Source organism: Podarcis pityusensis, assembly GCF_964106645.2.
Source record: "Podarcis pityusensis genome assembly, chromosome: 7".
Taxonomy (NCBI): Eukaryota; Metazoa; Chordata; class Lepidosauria; order Squamata; family Lacertidae; genus Podarcis; species Podarcis pityusensis.
This window is the reverse complement of record NC_138031.1, coordinates 76,937,511-76,964,572: the sequence shown is the minus strand read 5'-3', so window position 1 is coordinate 76,964,572 and position 27,062 is coordinate 76,937,511.

Sequence of the window (27,062 nt, the reverse complement as noted above, 5' to 3'; positions counted from 1 at the left end):
AATTAACTAAAAAATGGTGCCAACCGGTTTCAAATGCTCCCCTGAAAGCTTTGTCGATGGTAACAGAAGGCTTTTTATCAAAGGACAAGAAATCAACGCTCAAAAACTTAACCGGCAGAAAATATTTTTTTGAAAAAATCCCTAAGCCCCCGGGGTCACAATTTCAACAAAAATATGACTTTTGGCAATTCACTCAAAAATGGTGCCAAAAGCTTGAAAATGCTCTCCTGAAAGGTTTGGCACTCGAAACAGAAAGCTTTTTATCACAGGACAAGAAATCAGCCCTCAAAAACTTAACCGGCAGAAAGTATTTTTTTGAAAATATCCCTAAGCCCCGGGGTCACAATTTCAGCAAAAATCTGACTTTTGGCAATTACTCAAAAATGGTGCCAAAAGCTTGAAAATGCTCCCCTGAAAGCTTTGGTGATGGAAACAGAACTCTTTTTATCAAAGGAAAATAAATCAGCCCTCAAAAACCTAACCGGCAGAAAATATTTTTTTGAAAAAATCCCTAAGCCCCGGGGTCACAATTTCAGCAAAAATCTGACTTTTGGCAATTCACTCAAAAATGGTGCCAAAAGCCTGAAAATGCTCCCCTGAAAGGTTTGGCGATGGAAACAGAAGGCTTTTTATCAAAGTACAAGAAATGAACGCTCAGAAACTTAACCGGCAGAAAATATTTTTTTGAAAAAATCCCTAAGCTTTCGGGTCACAATTTCAGCAAAAATCTGACTTTTGGCAATTCACTCAAAAAATGGTGCAAAAAGCTTGAAAATGCTCTCCTGCAAGGTTTGGCACTCGAAACAGAAAGCTTTTTATCACAGGACACGAAATCAGCGCTCAAAAACTTAACCGGCAGAAAATATTTTTTTGAAAAAATCCCTAAGCCCTAGGGTCACAATTTCAGCAAAAATCTGACTTTTGGCAATTCACTCAAAAATCGTGCCAACCGGTTTCAAATGCTCCCCGGAAAGCTTTGGCGATGGAAACAGAAGTCTTTTTATCAAAGGAAAATAAATCAGCCCTCAAAAACCTAACCGGCAGAAAACATTTTTTTGAAAAAATCCCTAAGCCCCGGGGTCACAATTTCAGCAAAAATCTCACTTTTGGCAATTCACTCAAAAATGGTGCCAAAAGCCTGGAAATGCTCTCCTGAAAGGTTTGGCACTCGAAAAAGAAGGCTTTTTATCACAGGACAAGAAATCAGCCCTCAAAAACTTAACCGGCAGAAAATATTTTTTTGAAAAAATCCCTAAGCCCCGGGGTCACAATTTCAGCAAAAATCTGACTTTTGGCAATTCACTCAAAAATGGTGCCAAAAGCCTGAAAATGCTCTCCTGAAAGGTTTGGCACTCGAAACAGCAGGCTTTTTATCACAGGACAAGAAATCAGCGCTCAAAAACTAAACCGGCAGAAACTATTTTTTTGAAAAAATCCCTAAGCCCCGGGGTCAAAATTTCAGCAAAAACCTGACTTTTGGCAATTCACTCAAAAATGGTGCCAAAAGCTTGAAAATGCTCCCCTGAATGCTTTGGCGATGAAAACAGAAGTCTTTTTATCAACGGAAAATAAATCAGCCCTCAAAAACTTAACCGGCAGAAAGTATTTTTTTGAAAAAATCCCTAAACCCCGGAGTCACAATTTCAGCAATAATCTGACTTTTGGCAATTCACTCAAAAATGGTGCCAAAAGCTTGAAAATGCTCTCCTGAAAGGTTTGGCACTCGAAACAGAAGGCTTTTTATCACAGGACAAGAAATCAGCCCTCAAAAACTTAACCGGCAGAAAATTTTTTTTGGAAAAAATCCCTAAGCCACAATTTCAGCAAAAATCTGAATTTTGGCAATTCACTCAAAAATGGTGCCAAAAGCTTGAAAATGCTCTCCTGGAAGGTTTGGCACTCGAAACAGAAGGCTTTTTATCACAGGACAAGAAATCAGCCCTCAAAAACTAAACCGGCAGAAAATATTTTTTTGAAAAAATCCCTAAGCCCCGGGGTCACAATTTCAGCAAAAATCTGAATTTTGGCAATTCACTAAATAATGGTGTCAACCGGTTTCAAATGCTCCCCTGAAAGCTTTGGCGATGGAAACAGAAGTCTTTTTATCAAAGGAAAATAAATCAACGTTCAAAAACTTAACCGGCAGAAAATATTTTTTTGAAAAAATCCCTAAGCCCCGAGGTCACAATTTCAGCAAAAATCTGAATTTTGGCAATTAACTAAAAAATGGTGCCAACCGGTTTCAAATGCTCCCCTGAAAGCTTTGTCGATGGTAACAGAAGGCTTTTTATCAAAGGACAAGAAATCAACGCTCAAAAACTTAACCGGCAGAAAATATTTTTTTGAAAAAATCCCTAAGCCCCCGGGGTCACAATTTCAACAAAAATCTGACTTTTGGCAATTCACTCAAAAATGGTGCCAAAAGCTTGAAAATGCTCTCCTGAAAGGTTTGGCACTCGAAACAGAAAGCTTTTTATCACAGGACAAGAAATCAGCCCTCAAAAACTTAACCGGCAGAAAGTATTTTTTTGAAAATATCCCTAAGCCCCGGGGTCACAATTTCAGCAAAAATCTGACTTTTGGCAATTCACTCAAAAATGGTGCCAAAAGCTTGAAAATGCTCCCCTGAAAGCTTTGGTGATGGAAACAGAACTCTTTTTATCAAAGGAAAATAAATCAGCCCTCAAAAACCTAACCGGCAGAAAATATTTTTTTGAAAAAATCCCTAAGCCCCGGGGTCACAATTTCAGCAAAAATCTGACTTTTGGCAATTCACTCAAAAATGGTGCCAAAAGCCTGAAAATGCTCCCCTGAAAGGTTTGGCGATGGAAACAGAAGGCTTTTTATCAAAGTACAAGAAATGAACGCTCAGAAACTTAACCGGCAGAAAATATTTTTTTGAAAAAATCCCTAAGCTTTCGGGTCACAATTTCAGCAAAAATCTGACTTTTGGCAATTCACTCAAAAATGGTGCAAAAAGCTTGAAAATGCTCTCCTGCAAGGTTTGGCACTCGAAACAGAAAGCTTTTTATCACAGGACACGAAATCAGCGCTCAAAAACTTAACCGGCAGAAAATATTTTTTTGAAAAAATCCCTAAGCCCTAGGGTCACAATTTCAGCAAAAATCTGACTTTTGGCAATTCACTCAAAAATCGTGCCAACCGGTTTCAAATGCTCCCCGGAAAGCTTTGGCGATGGAAACAGAAGTCTTTTTATCAAAGGAAAATAAATCAGCCCTCAAAAACCTAACCGGCAGAAAACATTTTTTTGAAAAAATCCCTAAGCCCCGGGGTCACAATTTCAGCAAAAATCTGACTTTTGGCAATTCACTCAAAAATGGTGCCAAAAGCTTGAAAATGCTCGCCTGAAACATTTGGCATTCGAAACAGAAGGCTTTTTATCAAAGGACAAGAAATCAACGCTAAAAAAATTAACCGGCAGAAAATATTTTTTTGAAAAAATCCCTAAGCCCCGGGGTCAAAATTTCAGCAAAAACCTGACTTTTGGCAATTCACTCAAAAATGGTGCCAAAAGCTTGAAAATGCTCCCCTGAATGCTTTGGCGATGAAAACAGAAGTCTTTTTATCAACGGAAAATAAATCAGCCCTCAAAAACTTAACCGGCAGAAAGTATTTTTTTGAAAAAATCCCTAAACCCCGGAGTCACAATTTCAGCAATAATCTGACTTTTGGCAATTCACTCAAAAATGGTGCCAAAAGCTTGAAAATGCTCTCCTGAAAGGTTTGGCACTCGAAACAGAAGGCTTTTTATCACAGGACAAGAAATCAGCCCTCAAAAACTTAACCGGCAGAAAAAATTTTTTGGAAAAAATCCCTAAGCCACAATTTCAGCAAAAATCTGAATTTTGGCAATTCACTCAAAAATGGTGCCAAAAGCTTGAAAATGCTCTCCTGAAAGGTTTGGCACTCGAAACAGAAGGCTTTTTATCACAGGACAAGAAATCAGCCCTCAAAAACTAAACCGGCAGAAAATATTTTTTTGAAAAAATCCCTAAGCCCCGGGGTCACAATTTCAGCAAAAATCTGAATTTTGGCAATTCACTAAATAATGGTGTCAACCGGTTTCAAATGCTCCCCTGAAAGCTTTGGCGATGGAAACAGAAGTCTTTTTATCAAAGGAAAATAAATCAACGTTCAAAAACTTAACCGGCAGAAAATATTTTTTTGAAAAAATCCCTAAGCCCCGAGGTCACAATTTCAGCAAAAATCTGAATTTTGGCAATTAACTAAAAAATGGTGCCAACCGGTTTCAAATGCTCCCCTGAAAGCTTTGTCGATGGTAACAGAAGGCTTTTTATCAAAGGACAAGAAATCAACGCTCAAAAACTTAACCGGCAGAAAATATTTTTTTGAAAAAATCCCTAAGCCCCCGGGGTCACAATTTCAACAAAAATCTGACTTTTGGCAATTCACTCAAAAATGGTGCCAAAAGCTTGAAAATGCTCTCCTGAAAGGTTTGGCACTCGAAACAGAAAGCTTTTTATCACAGGACAAGAAATCAGCCCTCAAAAACTTAACCGGCAGAAAGTATTTTTTTGAAAATATCCCTAAGCCCCGGGGTCACAATTTCAGCAAAAATCTGACTTTTGGCAATTCACTCAAAAATGGTGCCAAAAGCTTGAAAATGCTCCCCTGAAAGCTTTGGTGATGGAAACAGAACTCTTTTTATCAAAGGAAAATAAATCAGCCCTCAAAAACCTAACCGGCAGAAAATATTTTTTTGAAAAAATCCCTAAGCCCCGGGGTCACAATTTCAGCAAAAATCTGACTTTTGGCAATTCACTCAAAAATGGTGCCAAAAGCCTGAAAATGCTCCCCTGAAAGGTTTGGCGATGGAAACAGAAGGCTTTTTATCAAAGTACAAGAAATGAACGCTCAGAAACTTAACCGGCAGAAAATATTTTTTTGAAAAAATCCCTAAGCTTTCGGGTCACAATTTCAGCAAAAATCTGACTTTTGGCAATTCACTCAAAAATGGTGCAAAAAGCTTGAAAATGCTCTCCTGCAAGGTTTGGCACTCGAAACAGAAAGCTTTTTATCACAGGACACGAAATCAGTGCTCAAAAACTTAACCGGCAGAAAATATTTTTTTGAAAAAATCCCTAAGCCCTAGGGTCACAATTTCAGCAAAAATCTGACTTTTGGCAATTCACTCAAAAATCGTGCCAACCGGTTTCAAATGCTCCCCGGAAAGCTTTGGCGATGGAAACAGAAGTCTTTTTATCAAAGGAAAATAAATCAGCCCTCAAAAACCTAACCGGCAGAAAACATTTTTTTGAAAAAATCCCTAAGCCCCGGGGTCACAATTTCAGCAAAAATCTGACTTTTGGCAATTCACTCAAAAATGGTGCCAAAAGCCTGAAAATGCTCTCCTGAAAGGTTTGGCACTCGAAAAAGAAGGCTTTTTATCACAGGACAAGAAATCAGCCCTCAAAAACTTAACCGGCAGAAAATATTTTTTTGAAAAAATCCCTAAGCCCCGGGGTCACAATTTCAGCAAAAATCTCACTTTTGGCAATTCACTCAAAAATGGTGCCAAAAGCCTGAAAATGCTCTCCTGAAAGGTTTGGCACTCGAAACAGCAGGCTTTTTATCACAGGACAAGAAATCAGCGCTCAAAAACTAAACCGGCAGAAAATATTTTTTTGAAAAAATCCCTAAGCCGCGAGGTCGAAATTTCAGCAAAAATCTGACTTTTGGCAATTCACTCAAAAATGGTGCCAAAAGCTTGAAAATGCTCCCCTGAAAGCTTTGGCGATGGAAACAAAAGTCTTTTTATCAAAGGAAAATAAATCAGCCCTCAAAAACCTAACCAGCAGAAAATATTTTTTTGAAAAAATCCCTAAGCCCCGGGGTCACAATTTCAGCAAAAATCTGACTTTTGGCAATTCACTCAAAAATGGTGCCAAAAGCTTGAAAATGCTCTCCTGAAAGGTTTGGCACTCGAAACAGAAGTCTTTTTATCACAGGACAAGAAATCAGCCCTCAAAAACTTAACCGGCAGAAAATATTTTTTTGAAAAAATCCCTAAGCCCCGGGGTCACAATTTCAGCAAAAATCTGACTTTTGGCAATTCACTCAAAAATGGTGCCAAAAGCTTGAAAATGCTCGCCTGAAACATTTGGCATTCGAAACAGAAGGCTTTTTATCAAAGGACAAGAAATCAACGCTAAAAAAATTAACCGGCAGAAAATATTTTTTTGAAAAAATCCCTAAGCCCCGGGGTCACAATTTCAGCAAAAATCTGACTTTTGGCAATTCACTCAAAAATGGTGCCAAAAGCTTGAAAATGCTCCCCTGAATGCTTTGGCGATGAAAACAGAAGTCTTTTTATCAACGGAAAATAAATCAGCCCTCAAAAACCTAACCGGCAGAAAATACTTTTTTGAAAAAATCCCTAAGCCCCGGGGTCACAATTTCAGCAAAAATCTGACTTTTGGCAATTCACTCAAAAATGGTGCCAAAAGCTTGAAAATGCTCTCCTGAAAGGTTTGGCACTCGAAACAGAAGTCTTTTTATCACAGGACAAGAAATCAGCCCTCAAAAACTTAACCGGCAGAAAGTATTTTTTTGAAAAAATCCCTAAGCCCCGGGGTCACAATTTCAGCAAAAATCTGACTTTTGGCAATTCACTCAAAAATGGTGCCAAAAGCTTGAAAATGCTCTCCTGCAAGGTTTGGCACTCGAAACAGAAGTCTTTTTATCACAGGACAAGAAATCAGCCCTCAAAAACTTAACCGGCAGAAAATATTTTTTTGAAAAAATCCCTAAGCCCCGGGGTCACAATTTCAGCAAAAATCTGACTTTTGGCAATTCACTCAAAAATGGTGCCAAAAGCTTGAAAATGCTCGCCTGAAACATTTGGCATTCGAAACAGAAGGCTTTTTATCAAAGGACAAGAAATCAACGCTAAAAAAATTAACCGGCAGAAAATATTTTTTTGAAAAAATCCCTAAGCCCCGGGGTCACAATTTCAGCAAAAATCTGACTTTTGGCAATTCACTCAAAAATGGTGCCAAAAGCTTGAAAATGCTCCCCTGAATGCTTTGGCGATGAAAACAGAAGTCTTTTTATCAACGGAAAATAAATCAGCCCTCAAAAACCTAACCGGCAGAAAATACTTTTTTGAAAAAATCCCTAAGCCCCGGGGTCACAATTTCAGCAAAAATCTGACTTTTGGCAATTCACTAAAAAATGGTGCCGAAAGCTTGAAAATGCTCCCCTGAAAGCTTTGGCGGTGGAAACAGAAGTCTTTTTATCAAAGGAAAATAAATCAGCCCTCTAAAACCTAACCGGCAGAAAATATTTTTTTGAAAAAATCCCTAAGCCCCGAGGTCAAAATTTCAGCAAAAATCTGACTTTTGGCAATTCACTCAAAAATGGTGCCAAAAGCTTGAAAATGCTCCCCTGAAAGCTTTGGAGATGGAAACAAAAGTCTTTTTATCAAAGGAAAATAAATCAGCCCTCAAAAACCTAACCAGCAGAAAATATTTTTTTGAAAAAATCCCTAAGCCCCGGGTCACAATTTCAGCAAAAATCTGACTTTTGGCAATTCACTCAAAAATGGTGCCAAAAGTTTGAAAATGCTCTCCTGAAAGGTTTGGCACTCGAAACAGAAGTCTTTTTATCACAGGACAAGAAATCAGCCCTCAAAAACTTAACCGGCAGAAAATATTTTTTTGAAAAAATCCCTAAGCCCCGGGGTCACAATTTCAGCAAAAATCTGACTTTTGGCAATTCACTCAAAAATGGTGCCAAAAGCTTGAAAATGCTCGCCTGAAACATTTGGCACTCGAAACAGAAGGCTTTTTATCAAAGGACAAGAATCAACGTTCAAAAACTTAACCGGCAGAAAATATTTTTTTGAAAAAATCCCTAAGCCCTAGGGTCACAATTTCAGCAAAAATCTGACTTTTGGCAATTCACTCAAAAATGGTGCCAACCGGTTTCAAATGCTCCCCGGAAAGCTTTGGCGATGGAAACAGAAGTCTTTTTATCAAAGGAAAATAAATCAGCCCTCAAAAACCTAACCGGCAGAAAACATTTTTTTGAAAAAATCCCTAAGCCCCGGGGTCACAATTTCAGCAAAAATCTGACTTTTGGCAATTCACTCAAAAATGGTGACAAAAGCCTGAAAATGCTCTCCTGAAAGGTTTGGCACTCGAAAAAGAAGGCTTTTTATCACAGGACAAGAAATCAGCCCTCAAAAACTTAACCGGCAGAAAATATTTTTTTGAAAAAATCCCTAAGCCCCGGGGTCACAATTTCAGCAAAAATCTCACTTTTGGCAATTCACTAAAAAATGGTGCCAAAAGCTTGAAAATGCTCCCCTGAAAGCTTTGGCGATGGAAACAGAAGTCTTTTTAACAAAGGAAAATAAATCAGCCCTCAAAAACCTAACCGGCAGAAAATATTTTTTTGAAAAAATCCCTAAGCCCCGGGGTCACAATTTCAGCAAAAATCTGACTTTTGGCAATTCACTCAAAAATGGTGCCAAAAGCTTGAAAATGCTCTCCTGAAAGGTTTTGCACTCGAAACATAAGTCTTTTTATCACAGGACAAGAAATCAGCCCTCAAAAACTTAACCGGCAGAAAATATTTTTTTGAAAAAATCCCTAAGCCAAAATCCCTAAGCCCCGGGGTCACAATTTCAGCAAAAATCTGACTTTTGGCAATTCACTCAAAAATGGTGCCAAAAGCCTGAAAATGCTCTCCTGAAAGGTTTGGCACTCGAAACAGCAGGCTTTTTATCACAGGACAAGAAATCAGCGCTCAAAAACTAAACCGGCAGAAAATATTTTTTTGAAAAAATCCCTAAGCCCCGAGGTCAAAATTTCAGCAAAAATCTGACTTTTGGCAATTCACTCAAAAATGGTGCCAAAAGCTTGAAAATGCTCCCCTGAAAGCTTTGGCGATGGAAACAAAAGTCTTTTTATCAAAGGAAAATAAATCAGCCCTCAAAAACCTAACCAGCAGAAAATATTTTTTTGAAAAAATCCCTAAGCCCCGGGGTCACAATTTCAGCAAAAATCTGACTTTTGGCAATTCACTCAAAAATGGTGCCAAAAGCTTGAAAATGCTCTCCTGAAAGGTTTGGCACTCGAAACAGAAGTCTTTTTATCACAGGACAAGAAATCAGCCCTCAAAAACTTAACCGGCAGAAAATATTTTTTTGAAAAAATCCCTAAGCCCCGGGGTCACAATTTCAGCAAAAATCTGACTTTTGGCAATTCACTCAAAAATGGTGCCAAAAGCCTGAAAATGCTCTCCTGAAAGGTTTGGCACTCGAAACAGCAGGCTTTTTATCACAGGACAAGAAATCAGCGCTCAAAAACTTAACCGGCAGAAAATATTTTTTTGAAAAAATCCCTAAGCCCCCGGGGTCACAATTTCAACAAAAATCTGACTTTTGGCAATTCACTCAAAAATGGTGCCAAAAGCTTGAAAATGCTCTCCTGAAAGGTTTGGCACTCGAAACAGAAAGCTTTTTATCACAGGACAAGAAATCAGCCCTCAAAAACTTAACCGGCAGAAAGTATGTTTTTGAAAATATCCCTAAGCCCCGGGGTCACAATTTCAGCAAAAATCTGACTTTTGGCAATTCACTCAAAAATGGTGCGAAAAGCTTGAAAATGCTCCCCTGAAAGCTTTGGTGATGGAAACAGAACTCTTTTTATCAAAGGAAAATAAATCAGCCCTCAAAAACCTAACCGGCAGAAAATATTTTTTTGAAAAAATCCCTAAGCCCCGGGGTCACAATTTCAGCAAAAATCTGACTTTTGGCAATTCACTCAAAAATGGTGCCAAAAGCCTGAAAATGCTCCCCTGAAAGGTTTGGCGATGGAAACAGAAGGCTTTTTATCAAAGGACAAGAAATGAACGCTCAGAAACTTAACCGGCAGAAAATATTTTTTTGAAAAAATCCCTAAGCTTTCGGGTCACAATTTCAGCAAAAATCTGACTTTTGGCAATTCACTCAAAAAATGGTGCCGAAAGCTTGAAAATGCTCCCCTGAAAGCTTTGGCGATGGAAACAGAAGTCTTTTTATCAAAGGAAAATAAATCAGCCCTCTAAAACCTAACCGGCAGAAAAAAATTTTTTGAAAAAATCCCTAAGCCCCGGGGTCACAATTTCAGCAAAAATCTGACTTTTGGCAATTCACTCAAAAATGGTGCCAAAAGCCAGAAAATGCTCTCCTGAAAGGTTTGGCACTCGAAACAGAAGGTTTTTTATCACAGGACAAGAAATCAGCCCTCAAAAACTTAACCGACAGAAAAATATTTTTTTGAAAAAATCCCTAAGCCCCGGGGTCACAATTTCAGCAAAAATCTGACTTTTGGCAATTCACTCAAAAATGGTGCCAAAAGCTTGAAAATGCTCTCCTGAAAGGTTTGGCACTCGAAACAGAAGTCTTTTTATCACAGGACAGGAAATCAGCGCTCAAAAACTAAACCGGCAGAAAATATTTTTTTGAAAAAATCCCTAAGCCCCGGTGTCACAATTTCAGCAAAAATCTGACTTTTGGCAATTCACTAAAAAATGGTGCCAAAAGCTTGAAAATGCTCCCCTGAAAGCTTTGGCGATGGAAACAGAAGTCTTTTTATCAAAGGAAAATAAATCAGCCCTCAAAAACCTAACCAGCAGAAAATATTTTTTTGAAAAAATCCCTAAGCCCCGGGGTCACAATTTCAGCAAAAATCTGACTTTTGGCAATTCACTCAAAAATGGTGCCAAAAGCTTGAAATGCTCTCCTGAAAGGTTTGGCACTCGAAACAGAAGTCTTTTTATCACAGGACAAGAAATCAGCCCTCAAAAACTTAACCGGCAGAAAATATTTTTTTGAAAAAATCCCTAAGCCCCGGGGTCACAATTTCAGCAAAAATCTGACTTTTGGCAATTCACTCAAAAATGGTGCCAAAAGCTTGAAAATGCTCGCCTGAAACATTTGGCATTCGAAACAGAAGGCTTTTTATCAAAGGACAAGAAATCAACGCTCAAAAACTTAACCGGCAGAAAATATTTTTTTGAAAAAATCCCTAAGCCCCGGGTCACAATTTCAGCAAAAATCTGACTTTTGGCAATTCACTCAAAAATGGTGCCAAACGCTTGAAAATGCTCCCCTGAATGCTTTGGCGATGAAAACAGAAGTCTTTTTATCAACGGAAAATAAATCAGCCCTCAAAAACCTAACCGGCAGAAAATACTTTTTTGAAAAAATCCCTAAGCCCCGGGGTCACAATTTCAGCAAAAATCTGACTTTTGGCAATTCACTCAGAAATGGTGCCAAAAGCCTGAAAATGCTCTCCTGAAAGGTTTGGCACTCGAAACAGAAGTCTTTTTATCACAGGACAAGAAATCAGCCCTCAAAAACTTAACCGGCAGAAAGTATTTTTTGAAAAAATCCCTAAGCCCCGGGGTCACAATTTCAGCAAAAATCTGACTTTTGGCAATTCACTCAAAAATGGTGCCGAAAGCTTGAAAATGCTCTCCTGAAAGGTTTGGCACTCGAAACAGAAGTCTTTTTATCACAGGACAGGAAATCAGCGCTCAAAAACTAAACCGGCAGAAAATATTTTTTTGAAAAAATCCCTAAGCCCCGGTGTCACAATTTCAGCAAAAATCTGACTTTTGGCAATTCACTCAAAAATGGTGCAAAAGCTTGAAAATGCTCCCCTGAAAGCTTTGGTGATGGAAACAGAACTCTTTTTATCAAAGGAAAATAAATCAGCCCTCAAAAACCTAACCGGCAGAAAATATTTTTTTGAAAAAATCCCTAAGCCCCGGGGTCACAATTTCAGCAAAATCTGACTTTTGGCAATTCACTCAAAAATGGTGCCAAAAGCCTGAAAAATGCTCCCCTGAAAGGTTTGGCGATGGAAACAGAAGGCTTTTTATCAAAGGACAAGAAATGAACGGCTCAGAAACTTAACCGGCAGAAAATATTTTTTTGAAAAAATCCCTAAGCTTTCGGGTCACAATTTCAGCAAAAATCTGACTTTGGCAATTCACTCAAAAATGGTGCAAAAAGCTTGAAAATGCTCTCCTGCAAGGTTTGGCAATCGAAACAGAAGCTTTTATCACAGGACACGAAATCAGCGCTCAAAAACTTAACCGGCAGAAAATATTTTTGGAAAAAAAACCCTAAGCCCTGGGGTCACAATTTCAGCAAAAATCTGACTTTTGGCAATTCACTCAAAAATGGTGCCAAAAGCTTGAAAATGCTCTCCTGAAAGGTTTGGCACTCGAAAACAAAAGTCTTTTTATCACAGGACAAGAAATTAGCCCTCAAAAACTTAACCGGCAGAAAATATTTTTTTGAAAAAATCCCTAAGCCCTAGGGTCACAATTTCAGCAAAAATCTGACTTTTGGCAATTCACTCAAAAATGGTGCCAACCGGTTTCAAATGCTCCCGAAAAGCTTTGGCGATGGAAACAGAAGTCTTTTTATCAAAGGAAAATAAATCAGCCCTCAAAAACCTAACCGGCAGAAAACATTTTTTTGAAAAAATCCCTAAGCCCCGGGGTCACAATTTCAGCAAAAATCTGACTTTTGGCAATTCACTCAAAAATGGTGACAAAAGCCTGAAAATGCTCTCCTGAAAAGTTTGCACTCGAAACAGAAGGCTTTTTATCACAGGACAAGAAATCAGCCCTCAAAAACTTAACCGTCAGAAAGTATTTTTTGAAAATATCCCTACCCCCCGGGGTCACAATTTCAGCAAAAATCTGACTTTTGGCAATTCACTCAAAAATGGTGCCAAAAGCTTGAAAATGCTCCCCTGAAAGCTATGGCGATGGAAACAGAAGGCTTTTTATTACTGGACAAGAAATCAGCCCTCTACAACTTAACCGACAGAAAAATATTTTTTTGAAAAAATCCCTAAGCCCCGGGGTCACAATTTCAGCAAAAAATCTCACTTTTGGCAATTCACTCAAAAATGGTGCCAAAAGCCTGAAAATGCTCTCCTGAAAGGTTTGGCACTCGAAACAGCAGGCTTTTTATCACAGGACAAGAAATCAGCGCTCAAAAACTAAACTGGCAGAAAATATTTTTTTGAAAAAATCCCTAAGCCCCGAGGTCAAAATTTCAGCAAAAATCTGACTTTGCAATTCACTCAAAAATGGTGCCAAAAGCTTGAAAATGCTCCCCGAAAGCTTTGGCGATGGAAACAAAAGTCTTTTTATCAAAGGAAAATGAATCAGCCCTCAAAAACCTAACCAGCAGAAAATATTTTTTTGAAAAAATCCCTAAGCCCCGGGGTCACAATTTCAGCAAAAATCTGACTTTGGCAATTCACTCAAAAATGGTGCCAAAAGCTTGAAAATGCTCTCCTGAAAGGTTTGGCACTCGAAACAGAAGTCTTTTTATCACAGGACAGGAAATCAGCGCTCAAAAACTAAACCGGCAGAAAATATTTTTTTCAAAAAATCCCTAAGCCCCGGGGTCACAATTTCAGCAAAAATCTGACTTTTGGCAATTCACTCAAAAATGGTGCCAAAAGCTTGAAAATGCTCCCCTGAATGCTTTGGCGATGAAAACAGAAGTCTTTTTATCAACGGAAAATAAATCAGCCTCAAAAACCTAACCGGCAGAAAATACTTTTTTGAAAAAATCCCTAAGCCCCGGGGTCACAATTTCAGCAAAAATCTGACTTTTGGCAATTCACTCAAAAATGGTGCCAAAAGCCTGAAAATGCTCTCCTGAAAGGTTTGGCACTCGAAACAGAAGTCTTTTTATCACAGGACAAGAAATCAGCCCTCAAAAACTTAACCGGCAGAAAGTATTTTTTTGAAAAAATCCCTAAGCCCCGGGGTCACAATTTCAGCAAAAATCTGACTTTTGGCAATTCACTCAAAAATGGTGCCGAAAGCTTGAAAATGCTCCCCTGAAAGCTTTGGCGATGGAAACAGAAGTCTTTTTATCAAAGGAAAATAAATCAGCCCTCTAAAACCTAACCGGCAGAAAATATTTTTTTGAAAAAATCCCTAAGCCCTGGGGTCACAATTTCAGCAAAAATCTGACTTTTGGCAATTCACTCAAAAATGGTGCCAAAAGCCAGAAAATGCTCTCCTGAAAGGTTTGGCACTCGAAACAGAAGTCTTTTTATCACAGGACAGGAAATCAGCGCTCAAAAACTAAACCGGCAGAAAATATTTTTTTCAAAAAATCCCTAAGCCCCGGTGTCACAATTTCAGCAAAAATCTGACTTTTGGCAATTCACTCAAAAATGGTGCCAAAAGCTTGAAAATGCTCCCCTGAAAGCTTTGGCGATGGAAACAGAAGTCTTTCTATCAAATGAAAATAAATCAGCCCTCAAAAACCTAACCGGCAGAAAACATTTTTTTGAAAAAATCCCTAAGCCCCGGGGTCACAATTTCAGCAAAAATCTGAATTTTGGCAATTTACTCAAAAATGGTGCCAACTGGTTTCAAATGCTCTCCTGAAAAGTTTGGCACTCGAAACAGAAGGCTTTTTATCACAGGACAAGAAATCAGCCCTCAAAAACTTAACCGTCAGAAAGTATTTTTTTGAAAATATCCCTACCCCCCGGGGTCACAATTTCAGCAAAAATCTGACTTTTGGCAATTCACTCAAAAATGGTGCCAAAAGCTTGAAAATGCTCCCCTGAAAGCTATGGCGATGGAAACAGAAGGCTTTTTATTACTGGACAAGAAATCAGCCCTCTACAACTTAACCGACAGAAAAATATTTTTTTGAAAAAATCCCTAAGCCCTAGGGTCACAATTTCAGCAAAAATCTGACTTTTGGCAATTCACTCAAAAATGGTGCCAACCGGTTTCAAATGCTCCCCGAAAAGCTTTGGCGATGGAAACAGAAGTCTTTTTATCAAAGGAAAATAAATCAGCCCTCAAAAACCTAACCGGCAGAAAACATTTTTTTGAAAAAATCCCTAAGCCCCGGGGTCACAATTTCAGCAAAAATCTGACTTTTGGCAATTCACTCAAAAATGGTGACAAAAGCCTGAAAATGCTCTCCTGAAAGGTTTGGCACTCGAAAAAGAAGGCTTTTTATCACAGGACAAGAAATCAGCCCTCAAAAACTTAACCGGCAGAAAATATTTTTTTGAAAAAATCCCTAAGCCCCGGGGTCACAATTTCAGCAAAAATCTCACTTTTGGCAATTCACTCAAAAATGGTGCCAAAAGCCTGAAAATGCTCTCCTGAAAGGTTTGGCACTCGAAACAGCAGGCTTTTTATCACAGGACAAGAAATCAGCGCTCAAAAACTAAACTGGCAGAAAATATTTTTTTGAAAAAATCCCTAAGCCCCGAGGTCAAAATTTCAGCAAAAATCTGACTTTTGGCAATTCACTCAAAAATGGTGCCAAAAGCTTGAAAATGCTCCCCGAAAGCTTTGGCGATGGAAACAAAAGTCTTTTTATCAAAGGAAAATGAATCAGCCCTCAAAAACCTAACCAGCAGAAAATATTTTTTTGAAAAAATCCCTAAGCCCCGGGGTCACAATTTCAGCAAAAATCTGACTTTTGGCAATTCACTCAAAAATGGTGCCAAAAGCTTGAAAATGCTCTCCTGAAAGGTTTGGCACTCGAAACAGAAGTCTTTTTATCACAGGACAGGAAATCAGCGCTCAAAAACTAAACCGGCAGAAAATATTTTTTTCAAAAAATCCCTAAGCCCCGGTGTCACAATTTCAGCAAAAATCTGACTTTTGGCAATTCACTCAAAAATGGTGCCAAAAGCTTGAAAATGCTCCCCTGAAAGCTTTGGCGATGGAAACAGAAGTCTTTCTATCAAATGAAAATAAATCAGCCCTCAAAAACCTAACCGGCAGAAAACATTTTTTTGAAAAAATCCCTAAGCCCCGGGGTCACAATTTCAGCAAAAATCTGAATTTTGGCAATTTACTCAAAAATGGTGGCAACTGGTTTCAAATGCTCTCCTGAAAAGTTTGGCACTCGAAACAGAAGGCTTTTTATCACAGGACAAGAAATCAGCCCTCAAAAACTTAACCGTCAGAAAGTATTTTTTTGAAAATATCCCTACCCCCCGGGGTCACAATTTCAGCAAAAATCTGACTTTTGGCAATTCACTCAAAAATGGTGCCAAAAGCTTGAAAATGCTCCCCTGAAAGCTATGGCGATGGAAACAGAAGGCTTTTTATTACTGGACAAGAAATCAGCCCTCTACAACTTAACCGACAGAAAAATATTTTTTTGAAAAAATCCCTAAGCCCCGGGGTCACAATTTCAGCAAAAATCTGAATTTTGGCAATTCACTAAATAATGGTGCCAACCGGTTTCAAATGCTCCCCTAAAAGCTTTGGCGATGGAAACAGAAGTCTTTTTATCAAAGGAAAATAAATCAACGTTCAAAAACTTAACCGGCAGAAAATATTTTTTAGAAAAAATCCCTAAGCCCCGGGGTCACAATTTCAGCAAAAATCTGACTTTTGGCAATTCACTCAAAAATGGTGCCAAAAGCCTGAAAATGCTCCCCTGAAAGGTTTGGCGATGGAAACAGAAGGCTTTTTATCAAAGGACAAGAAATGAACGCTCAGAAACTTAACCGGCAGAAAATATTTTTTTGAAAAAATCCCTAAGCTTTCGGGTCACAATTTCAGCAAAAATCTGACTTTTGGCAATTCACTCAAAAATGGTGCAAAAAGCTTGAAAATGCTCTCCTGAAAGGTTTGGCACTCGAAACAGAAAGCTTTTTATCACAGGACACCAAATCAGCGCTCAAAAACTTAACCGGCAGAAAATATTTTTTGGAAAAAAAACCCTAAGCCCTGGGGTCACAATTTCAGCAAAAATCTGACTTTTGGCAATTCACTCAAAAATGGTGCCAAAAGCTTGAAAATGCTCTCCTGAAAGGTTTGGCACTCGAAACAAAAGTCTTTTTATCACAGGACAAGAAATTAGCCCTCAAAAACTTAACCGGCAGAAAATATTTTTTTGAAAAAATCCCTAAGCCCCGGGGTCACAATTTCAGCAAAAATCTGAATTTTGGCAATTCACTAAAAAAATGGTGCCAAAAGCCTGAAAATGCTCTCCTGAAAGGTTTGGCACTCGAAACAGAAGTCTTTTTATCACAGGACAAGAAATTAGCCCTCAAAAACTTCACCGGCAGAAAATATTTTTTTGAAAAAATCCCTAAGCCCCGGGGTCACAATTTCAGCAAAAATCTGACTTTTGGCAATTCACTCAAAAATGGTGCCAAAAGCTTGAAAATGCTCTCCTGAAAGGTTTGGCACTCGAAACAAAAGGCTTTTTATCACAGGACAAGAAATCGGCCCTCAAAAACTTAACCGGCAGAAAATATTTTTTTCAAAAAATCCCTAAGCCCTAGGGTCACAATTTCAGCAAAAATCTGACTTTTGGCAATTCACTCAAAACTGGTGAAAACCGGTTTCAAATGCTCCCCGGAAAGCTTTGGCGATGGAAACAGAAGTCTTTTTATCAAAGGAAAATAAATCAGCCCTCAAAAACCTAACCGGCAGAAAACATTTTTTTGAAAAAATCCCTAAGCCCTGGGGTCACAATTTCAGCAAAAATCTGACTTTTGGCAATTCACTCAAAAATGGTGCCAAAAGCCTGAAAATGCTCTCCTGAAAGGTTTGGCACTCGAAAAAGAAGGCTTTTTATCACAGGACAAGAAATCAGCCCTCAAAAACTTAACCGGCAGAAAATATTTTTTTGAAAAAATCCCTAAGCCCCGGGGTCACAATTTCAGCAAAAATCTCACTTTTGGCAATTCACTAAAAAATGGTGCCAAAAGCTTGAAAATGCTCCCCTGAAAGCTTTGGCGATGCAAACAGAAGTTTTTATCAAAGGAAAATAAATCAGCCCTCAAAAACCTAACCGGCAGAAAATATTTTTTTGAAAAAATCCCTAAGCCCCGGGGTCACAATTTCAGCAAAAATCTGACTTTTGGCAATTCACTCAAAAATGGTGCCAAAAGCTTGAAAATGCTCTCCTGAAAGGTTTTGCACTCGAAACATAAGTCTTTTTATCACAGGACAAGAAATCAGCCCTCAAAAACTTAACCGGCAGAAAATATTTTTTTGAAAAAATCCCTAAGCCCCGGGGTCACAATTTCAGCAAAAATCTGACTTTTGGCAATTCACTCAAAAATGGTGCCAAAAGCCTGAAAATGCTCTCCTGAAAGCTTTGGCACTCGAAACAGCAGGCTTTTTATCACAGGACAAGAAATCAGCGCTCAAAAACTAAACCGGCAGAAAATATTTTTTTGAAAAAATCCCTAAGCCCCGGGGTCAAAATTTCAGCAAAAATCTGACTTTTGGCAATTCACTCAAAAATGGTGCCAAAAGCTTGAAAATGCTCCCCTGAAAGCTTTGGCGATGGAAACAAAAGTCTTTTTATCAAAGGAAAATAAATCAGCCCTCAAAAATCTAACCAGCAGAAAATATTTTTTTGAAAAAATCCCTAAGCCCCAGGGTCACAATTTCAGCAAAAATCTGACTTTTGGCAATTCACTAAAAAATGGTGCCAAAAGCTTGAAAATGCTCCCCTGAAAGCTTTGGCGATGGAAACAGAAGTCTTTTTATCAAAGGAAAATGAATCAGCCCTCAAAAACCTAACCGGCAGAAAATACTTTTTTGAAAAAATCCCTAAGCCCCGGGGTCACAATTTCAGCAAAAATCTGACTTTTGGCAATTCACTCAAAAATGGTGCCAAAAGCCTGAAAATGCTCTCCTGAAAGGTTTGGCACTCGAAACAGAAGTCTTTTTATCACAGGACAAGAAATCAGCCCTCAAAAACTTAACCGGCAGAAAGTATTTTTTTGAAAAAATCCCTAAGCCCCGGGGTCACAATTTCAGCAAAAATCTGACTTTTGGCAATTCACTCAAAAATGGTGCCAAAAGCTTGAAAATGCTCTCCTGAAAGGTTTGGCACTCGAAACAGAAGGCTTTTTATCACAGGACAAGAAATCAGCGCTCAAAAACTAAACCGGCAGAAAATATTTTTTTGAAAAAATCCCTAAGCCCCGGGGTCACAATTTCAGCAAAAATCTCACTTTTGGCAACTCACTCAAAAATGGTGCCAAAAGCTTGAAAATGCTCCCCTGAAAGCGTTGGCGATGGAAACAAAAGTCTTTTTCTCAAAGGAAAATAAATCAGCCCTCTAAAACCTTACCGGCAGAAAACATTTTTTTGAAAAAATCCCTAAGCCCCGGGGTCACAATTTCAGCAAAAATCTAACTTTTGGCAATTCACTCAAAAATGGTGCCAAAAGCTTGAAAATGCTCTCCAGAAAGGTTTGGCACTCGAAAAAGAAGGCTTTTTATCACAGGACAAGAAATCAGCCCTCAAAAACTTAACCGGCAGAAAATATTTTTTTGAAAAAATCCCTAAGCCCCAGGGTCACAATTTCTGCAAAAATCTGACTTTTGGCAATTCACTCAAAAATGGTGCCAAAAGCTTGAAAATGCTCTCCTGAAAGGTTTGGCACTCGAAACAGAAGTCTTTTTATCACAGGACAAGAAATCAGCCCTCAAAAACTTAACAGGCAGAAAATATATTTTTGAAAAAATCCCTAAGCCCCGGGGTCACAATTTCAGCAAAAATCTGACTTTTGGCAATTCACTAAAAAATGGTGCCAGAAGCTTGCAAATGATCCCCTGAAAGCTTTGGCGATGGAAACAGAAGGCTTTTTATCACAGGACAAGAAATCAGCCCTCAAAAACTTAACCGGCAGAAAATATTTTTTTGAAAAAATCCCTAAGCCCCGGGGTCACAATTTCAGCAAAAATCTGACTTTTGGCAATTCACTCAAAAATGGTGCCAAAAGCCTGAAAATGCTCTCCTGAAAGGTTTGGCACTCAAAACAGAAGGCTTTTTATAACAGGACAAGAAATCAGCCCTCAAAAACTAAACCGGCAGAAAATATTTTTTTGAAAAAATCCCTAAGCCCCGGGGTCACAATTTCAGCAAAAATCTCACTTTTGGCAATTAACTCAAAAATGGTGCCAAAAGCTTAAAAATGCTCCCCTGAAAGCTTTGGCGATGGAAACAAAAGTCTTTTTATCAAAGGAAAATAAATCAATCCTCAAAAACCTAACCGGCAGAAAATATTTTTTTGAAATAATCCCTAAGCCCCGGGGTCACAATTTCAGCAAAAATCTGACTTTTGGCAATTCACTCAAAAATGGTGCCAAAACCTTAAAAATGCTCTCCTGAAAGTTTTGGCACTCGAAACAGAAGTCTTTTTATCACAGGACAAGAAATAAGCCCTCAAAAACTTAACCGGCAGAAAATATTTTTTTGAAAAAATCCCTAAGCCCCGGGGTCACAATTTCAGCAAAAATCTGACTTTTGGCAATTCACTCAAAAATGGTGCCAAAAGCTTGAAAATGCTCCCCTGAAAGCTTTGGCGATGGAAACAGAAGTCTTTTTATCAAAGGAAAATAAATCAGCCCTCTAAAACCTAACCGGCAGAAAATATTTTTTTGAAAAAATCCCTAAGCCCTGGGGTCGCAATTTCAGCAAAAATCTGACTTTTGGCAATTCACTCAAAAATGGTGCCAAAAGCCTGAAAATGCTCTCCTGAAAGGTTTGGCACTCGAAACAGAAGGCTTTTTATCACAGGACAAGAAATCAGCCCTCAAAAACTTAACCGGCAGAAAATATTTTTTTGAAAAAATCCCTAAGCCCCGGGGTCACAATTTCAGCAAAAATCTGACTTTTGGCAATTCACTCAAAAATGGTGCCAAAAGCTTGAAAATGCTCTCCTGAAAGGTTTGGCACTCGAAACAGAAGTCTTTTTATCACAGGACAAGAAATCAGCGCTCAAAAACTAAACCGGCAGAAAATATTTTTTTGAAAAAATCCCTAAGCCCCGGGGTCACAATTTCAGCAAAAATCTGACTTTTGGCAATTCACTCAAAAATGGTGCCAAAAGCTTGAAAATGCTCGCCTGAAAGCGTTGGCGATGGAAACAGAAGTCTTTTTATCAAAGGAAAATAAATCAGCCCTATAAAACCTAACCGGCAGAAAACATTTTTTTGAAAAAATCCCTAAGCCACAATTTCAGCAAAAATCTGACTTTTGGGAATTCACTCAAAAATGGTGCCAAAAGCTTGAAAATGCTCTCCTGAAAGGTTTGGCACTCGAAACAGAAGGCTTTTTATCACAGGACAAGAAATCAGCGCTCAAAAACTAAACCGGCAGAAAATATTTTTTTGAAAAAATCCCTAAGCCCCGGGGTCACAATTTCAGCAAAAATCTGACTTTTGGCAATTCACTCAAAAATGGTGCCAAAAGCTTGAAAATGCTCCCCTGAAAGCTTTGGCGATGGAAACAGAAGTCTTTTTATCAAATGAAAATAAATCAGCCCTCAAAAACCTAACCGGCAGAAAACATTTTTTTGAAAAAATCCCTTAGCCCCGGGGTCACAATTTCAGCAAAAATCTGAATTTTGGCAATTCACTCAAAAATGGTGCCAACTGGTTTCAAATGCTCTCCTGAAAAGTTTGGCACTCGAAACAGAAGGCTTTTTATCACAGGACAAGAAATCAGCCCTCAAAAATTTAACCGTCAGAAAGTATTTTTTTGAAAATATCCCTACCCCCCGGGGTCACAATTTCAGCAAAAATCTGACTTTTGGCAATTCACTCAAAAATGGTGCCAAAAGCTTGAAAATGCTCCCCTGAAAGCTATGGCGATGGAAACAGACGGCTTTTTATTACAGGACAAGAAATCAGCCCTCTACAACTTAACCGACAGAAAAATATTTTTTTGAAAAAAATCCCTAAGCCCCGGGGTCACAATTTCACCAAAAATCTGACTTTTGGCAATTCACTCAAAAATGGTGCCAAAAGCTTGAAAATGCTCGCCTGAAAGCTTTGGCGATGGAAATAGAAGGCTTTTTATCAAAGGACAAGAAATCAGCACTCAAAAACTTAACCGGCAGAAAATATTTTTTTGAAAAAATCCCTAAGCCCCGGGGTCACAATTTCAGCAAAAATCTGACTTTTGGCAATTCACTCAAAAATGGTGCCAAAAGCTTGAAAATGCTCCCCTGAAAGCTTTGGCGATGGAAACAGAAGTCTTTTTATCAAAGGAAAATAAATCAGCCCTCAAAAACCTAACCGGCAGAAAATATTTTTTTGAAAAAATCCCTAAGCCCCGGGGTCACAATTTCAGCAAAAATCTGACTTCCTGCAATCCACTAAAAAATGGTGCCAACCGGTTTCAAATGCTCCCCTGAAAGCTTTGGCGATGGAAACAGAAGGCTTTTCATCACAGGACAAGAAATCAGCCCTCAAAAACTTAAGCGGCAGAAAATATTTTTTTGAAAAAATCCCTAAGCCCCGGGGTCACAATTTCAGCAAAAATCTGACTTTTGGCAATTGACTCAAAAATGGTGCCAAAAGCTTGAAATTGCTCCCCTGAAAGCTTTGGCGATGGAAACAGAAGTCTTTTTATCTTTTTTTTTTTTAAACAATTTATTAGGTTTTACAATAAAAATAAACATAATAAACAATATAACATTTGTCTTAACATAGTTTCACATTTTCTTTGGACTTCCTCACATCTCCCGCTCCCACTTTCATCGTTATAACATTTTGTCAGAAGTCTTTTTATCAAAGGAAAATAAATCAGCCCTCAAAAACCTAACTGGCAGAAAACATTTTTTTGAAAAAATCCCTAAGCCCCGGGGTCACAATTTCACCAAAAATCTGACTTTTGGCAATTCACTAAAAAATGGTGCCAAAAGCTTGAAAATGCTCGCCTGAAAGCTTTGGCGATGGAAATAGAAGGCTTTTTATCAAAGGACAAGAAATCAGCACTCAAAAACTTAACCGGCAGAAAATATTTTTTTGAAAAAATCCCTAAGCCCCGGGGTCACAATTTCAGCAAAAATCTGACTTTTGGCAATTCACTCAAAAATGGTGCCAAAAGCTTGAAAATGCTCCCCTGAAAGCTTTGGCGATGGAAACAGAAGTCTTTTTATCAAAGGAAAATAAATCAGCCCTCAAAAACCTAACCGGCAGAAAATATTTTTTTGAAAAAATCCCTAAGCCCCGGGGTCACAATTTCAGCAAAAATCTGACTTCTGGCAATCCACTAAAAAATGGTGCCAACCGGTTTCAAATGCTCCCCTGAAAGCTTTGGCGATGGAAACAGAAGGCTTTTCATCACAGGACAAGAAATCAGCCCTCAAAAACTTAAGCGGCAGAAAATATTTTTTTGAAAAAATCCCTAAGCCCCGGGGTCACAATTTCAGCAAAAATCTGACTTTTGGCAATTGACTCAAAAATGGTGCCAAAAGCTTGAAATTGCTCCCCTGAAAGCTTTGGCGATGGAAACAGAAGTCTTTTTATCTTTTTTTTTTTTTAAACAATTTATTAGGTTTTACAATAAAAATAAACATAATAAACAATATAACATTTGTCTTAACATAGTTTCACATTTTCTTTGGACTTCCTCACATCTCCCGCTCCCACTTTCATCGTTATAACATTTTGTCAGAAGTCTTTTTATCAAAGGAAAATAAATCAGCCCTCAAAAACCTAACTGGCAGAAAACATTTTTTTGAAAAAATCCCTAAGCCCCGGGGTCACAATTTCAGCAAAAATCTGACTTTTGGCAGTTCACTCAATAATGGTACCAAAAGCCTGAAAATGCTCTCCAGAAAAGTTTGGCTCTCGAAACAGAAGGCTTTTTATCACAGGACAAGAAATCAGCCCTCAAAAACTTAACCGGCAGAATTTTTTTTTTTGAAAAAATGCCTAAGCCCCGGGGTCACAATTTCAGCAAAAATCTGACTTTTGGCAATTCACTCAAAAATGGTGCCAAAAGCTTGAAAATGCTCTCCTGAAAGGTTTGGCACTCGAAACAGAAGGCTTTTTATAACAGGACAAGAAATCAGCCCTCAAAAACTAAACCGGCAGAAAATATTTCTTTGAAAAAATCCCTAAGCCCCGGGGTCACAATTTCAGCAAAAATCTGACTTTTGGCAATTCACTCAAAAATGGTGCCAAAACCTTAAAAATGCTCTCCTGAAAGTTTTGGCACTCGAAACAGAAGTCTTTTTATCACAGGACAAGAAATAAGCCCTCAAAAACTTAACCGGCAGAAAATATTTTTTTGAAAAAATCCCTAAGCCCCGGGGTCACAATTTCAGCAAAAATCTGACTTTTGGCAATTCACTCAAAAATGGTGCCAAAAGCTTGAAAATGCTCCCCTGAAAGCTTTGGCGATCGAAACAGAAGTCTTTTTATCAAAGGAAAATAAATCAGCCCTCTAAAACCTAACCGGCAGAAAATATTTTTTTGAAAAAATCCCTAAGCCCTGGGGTCACAATTTCAGCAAAAATCTGACTTTTGGCAATTCACTCAAAAATGGTGCCAAAAGCCTGAAAATGCTCTCCTGAAAGGTTTGGCACTCGAAACAGAAGGCTTTTTATCACAGGACAAGAAATCAGCCCTCAAAAACTTAACCGGCAGAAAATATTTTTTTGAAAAAATCCCTAAGCCCCGGGGTCACAATTTCAGCAAAAATCTGACTTTTGGCAATTCACTCAAAAATGGTGCCAAAAGCTTGAAAATGCTCTCCTGAAAGGTTTGGCACTCGAAACAGAAGGCTTTTTATCACAGGACAAGAAATCAGCGCTCAAAAACTAAACCGGCAGAAAATATTTTTTTGAAAAAATCCCTAAGCCCCGGGGTCACAATTTCAGCAAAAATCTGACTTTTGGCAATTCACTCAAAAATGGTGCCAAAAGCTTGAAAATGCTCTCCTGAAAGGTTTGGCACTCGAAACAGAAGGCTTTTTATCACAGGACAAGAAATCAGCCCTCAAAAACTTAACCGGCAGAAAAATTTTTTTTGAAAAAATCCCTAAGCCCCGGGGTCACAATTTCAGCAAAAATCTGACTTTTGGCAATTCACTCAAAAATGGTGCCAAAAGCTTGAAAATGCTCTCCTGAAAGGTTTGGCACTCGAAACAGAAGGCTTTTTATCACAGGACAAGAAATCAGCCCTCAAAAACTAAACCGGCAGAAAATATTTTTTTGAAAAAATCCCTAAGCCCCGGGGTCCCAATTTCAGCAAAAATCTGAATTTTGGCAATTCACTCAAAAATGGTGCCAAAAGCTTGAAAATGCTCTCCTGAAAGGTTTGGCACTCGAAACAGAAGGCTTTTTATCACAGGACAAGAAATCAGCGCTCAAAAACTAAACCGGCAGAAAATATTTTTTTGAAAAAATCCCTAAGCCCCGGTGTCACAATTTCAGCAAAAATCTGACTTTTGGCAATTCACTCAAAAATGGTGCCAAAAGCTTGAAAATGCTACCCTGAAAGCTTTGGCGATGGAAACAGAAGTCTTTTTATCAAATGAAAATAAATCAGCCCTCAAAAACCTAACCGGCAGAAAACATTTTTTTGAAAAAATCCCTTAGCCCCGGAGTCACAATTTCAGCAAAAATCTGAATTTTGGCAATTCACTCAAAAATGGTGCCAACTGGTTTCAAATGCTCTCCTGAAAAGTTTGGCACTCGAAACAGAAGGCTTTTTATCACAGGACAAGAAATCAGCCCTCAAAAATTTAACCGTCAGAAAGTATTTTTTTGAAAATATCCCTACCCCCCGGGGTCACAATTTCAGCAAAAATCTGACTTTTGGCAATTCACTCAAAAATGGTGCCAAAAGCTTGAAAATGCTCCCCTGAAAGCTATGGCGATGGAAACAGACGGCTTTTTATTACAGGACAAGAAATCAGCCCTCTACAACTTAACCGACAGAAAAATATTTTTTTGAAAAAAATCCCTAAGCCCCGGGGTCACAATTTCACCAAAAATCTGACTTTTGGCAATTCACTCAAAAATGGTGCCAAAAGCTTGAAAATGCTCGCCTGAAAGCTTTGGCGATGGAAATAGAAGGCTTTTTATCAAAGGACAAGAAATCAGCACTCAAAAACTTAACCGGCAGAAAATATTTTTTTGAAAAAATCCCTAAGCCCCGGGGTCACAATTTCAGCAAAAATCTGACTTTTGGCAATTCAATCAAAAATGGTGCCAAAAGCTTGAAAATGCTCCCCTGAAAGCTTTGGCGATGGAAACAGAAGTCTTTTTATCAAAGGAAAATAAATCAGCCCTCAAAAACCTAACCGGCAGAAAATATTTTTTTGAAAAAATCCCTAAGCCCCGGGGTCACAATTTCAGCAAAAATCTGACTTCTGGCAATCCACTAAAAAATGGTGGCAACCGGTTTCAAATGCTCCCCTGAAAGCTTTGGCGATGGAAACAGAAGGCTTTTCATCACAGGACAAGAAATCAGCCCTCAAAAACTTAAGCGGCAGAAAATATTTTTTTGAAAAAATCCCGAAGCCCCGGGGTCACAATTTCAGCAAAAATCTGACTTTTGGCAATTCACTCAAAAATGGTGCCAAAAGCTTGAAATTGCTCCCCTGAAAGCTTTGGCGATGGAAACAGAAGTCTTTTTATCTTTTTTTTTTTAAAAAAACAATTTATTAGGTTTTACAATAAAAATAAACATAATAAACAATATAACATTTGTCTTAACATAGTTTCACATTTTCTTTGGACTTCCTCACATCTCCCGCTCCCACTTTCATCGTTATAACATTTTGTCAGAAGTCTTTTTATCAAAGGAAAATAAATCAGCCCTCAAAAACCTAACTGGCAGAAAACATTTTTTTGAAAAAATCCCTAAGCCCCGGGGTCACAATTTCAGCAAAAATCTGAATTTTGGCAATTCACTCAATAATGGTACCAAAAGCCTGAAAATGCTCTCCTGAAAAGTTTGGCACTCGAAACAGAAGGCTTTTATTAACAGGACAAGAAATCAGCCCTCAAAAACTTAACCGTCAGAAAGTATTTTTTTGAAAATATCCCTACGCCCCGGGGTCACAATTTCAGCAAAAATCTGACTTTTGGCAATTCACTCAAAAATGGTGCCAAAAGCTTGAAAATGCTCTCCTGAAAGGTTTGGCACTCGAAACAGAAGTCATTTTATCAAAGGAAAATAAATCAGCCCTCAAAAACTTAACCGGAGGAAATATTTTTTTGAAAAAAT